The following is a 2,398-nucleotide window of genomic DNA, read 5'->3' as shown; positions in this document are numbered from 1 at the left end:
TCATCTCTTCCCTGTAACCCCTCTGTGGGGGGATGTCCAACTGGCTGTAGATGGGAATTGGGTCTCCACTCCATGCCCCCACTCCCCATTCACCTTTGGTATGGTTTTATTCTGGGTCTTAGATTCCTGATACCTGATCCCATTGACACCTCATGATCACATAGGCTGGTGTGCTTCTACCTTGTGGGCTTTGTTGCTTCTGAGCTAGATGACCACATTTGCTTATGCACGCATTTTGTCTTCAGCAATGATGTCGGAAAGGTGAGCATCATAGAATGCCAGATTGTTAGAACAAAGTGTTCCTTTGTTAAGGGAGTACTTGAGTTGAGGCCCAATGTCCATCTGCAACCTTAACTCTTGACATATAGATAGGAGTACATAGTTCTATTCCCCTCTCATTGTATATGTATTTACATAGGTACATGACTGTATTTAGGCCTCTATAAGTGTCCTTTGCCTCCTGGTTCTTTCCTCTATTTCCTTTTTACTTTCCTCTTTTCCCACCATCATGTTCAGCCTTCATTCGGGTTTAGTAATTCCTCGCTGCTACATTGCCCTTGATTGAGCCACACTAGGCATCCTATGACCTTCCTTCTATTGATTTCAGTTCATTTGTTGTTCCCTTATCCCTGGGTTGGTAACCCCCCCCCCTTCCTTTCTCCCACCTCCCCTTCGCCCGTATCCCCCCGGAACCATTGGTCCCATTCTTTTCATCTCTAAATTATTTATCCCGCCCATCTTTATGTATGCATCTAGATAGACATTCAGATACATTAATAAGAGCAAAAACCAGGCAAAGCCAAATAAAACAGTAAAGGAAGTCAAGACCAACAAAACAATAACAATAAGAGCAGGAAGCAAGAACAAAATAACTAACAAAAATAAAGCTCCCAAACCGGAAAGGCCTACAAATAGTTCAAGGTCTGTTTGTTGGCCTCTACGAGTGTTTTCCAGTCGAGTCTGATGGGGTGCTACTATATGTTTTTGGTATTCCCCGGAGGTTTCGTCACTCTGCTCCCTCTGCTCTGCTGCGTGCCCTCAGTGCCTCGCCCCAGCGTGATGGGGCCAGACCGTGCACTATTCCCACACTGTGTCTCCAGTGCTGTCCCCCACAGCGTCATGGTTCAGTGAGGGAGTAGCTTTACTTGGTTATAACATCTTTTTCTGGTTTGGGTATCAAGATATTAGTGAAGTCAATATGAGCAGGGAAGCATTTTATTCTCTAAAAAATTTATTTTCTGAGTGCACAAATCTATGTCAGATATATAAAGATGTCTTTTCTAGTGTACATTAAACAACAACATTGCTACTAGGTTTCCAGTTCATGCGTGCCTGAGTTTGTTCCAAGGACAACGTGTTCGAGCATGTCTGCTCAGTTGGATAGCTGCAGTCAGGTTCTCTCAGAAAGACACTTCTCTAAGTCTCCTGAGTGGGCCTTCCAAAACCTAACCAAAACAGGACTCTGCTGGGCCATTTATATGCGAGGCAGTTCAGTTAAGAAGATTATGGAGACTGGCTTTCGAGATCAGAAGGGTAATCTTGATGGATTTTCTCAAGGGACACAAGATGATTAGGTGGGCTCATTTAGGGTTTCAGAAAATTGTAAACTGCATTAGTGAGAAAAAGGCTGGTAAAGTCGCACCAAGGAATTTCTTTCTGTTTCTACAGTGCCCGGGCTCCTTCTTTGTAGGGAGCAAACCATGAGAATCTGTCTGGAGCTCTCACCCCGCTCCGTGGAATCTTACCTCTGTAGGCATCTTTCCGTGCCCCAACCTCAAAGGACATGATTTGCTCAAGGACGCCGGAACTGCAGTTTTGACCTGGTGTAGATCGAAGAGCAGAGAATTCTTCAGGGAATGTTCGAGAAATGGAAAGAATGCTTTCCGAAGTGCAGGCGCTGGAAACCCTTTCAGACAAGGGCCATTTGGATATTTATAACGTCCTTCGTGGGCCTTGCACAATGATCAACCTAAAAACATGATGGCTAGACTTGCTGGGTTTTGGTGGGGCACACAGTGTTGGCTGGCCTGGTTCCGCCCTCAAGGAGACCTGATGGGTGTAGTGATTATGTGTTGGCTGCTAACGTTAGGGTTAGCAGTTTAAAGCCACCAGTCGCTCCCTGGGAGAAAGATGGGGCTTTCTACTTCCGACTCCAAGGCGGTGAGATTTTTTCAAGTACTCTTTTTCTGAGAGCCTTGGTGGTATAATGGGTAGCTCATTGGGCGGCTACCCACCAGGTCAGCGGCATGAAACCACCAGCTGACCCGAGGGGAGAAAGACACTCTTGAAAACCCACAGGGCCAGTTCTCCCTTTCCCTGTCTGCTTGTTATGAATTGGAATTGACTCGTGGTATTGGGTGTTTTTAGATGGCCCAAAGGTCAGGCATTCCCTGCCCCT

The sequence above is a fragment of the Tenrec ecaudatus genome, chromosome 10, assembly GCF_050624435.1.
Source record: "Tenrec ecaudatus isolate mTenEca1 chromosome 10, mTenEca1.hap1, whole genome shotgun sequence".
Lineage (NCBI taxonomy): Eukaryota > Metazoa > Chordata > Mammalia > Afrosoricida > Tenrecidae > Tenrec > Tenrec ecaudatus.
This window is presented reverse-complemented; position numbering follows the sequence as displayed.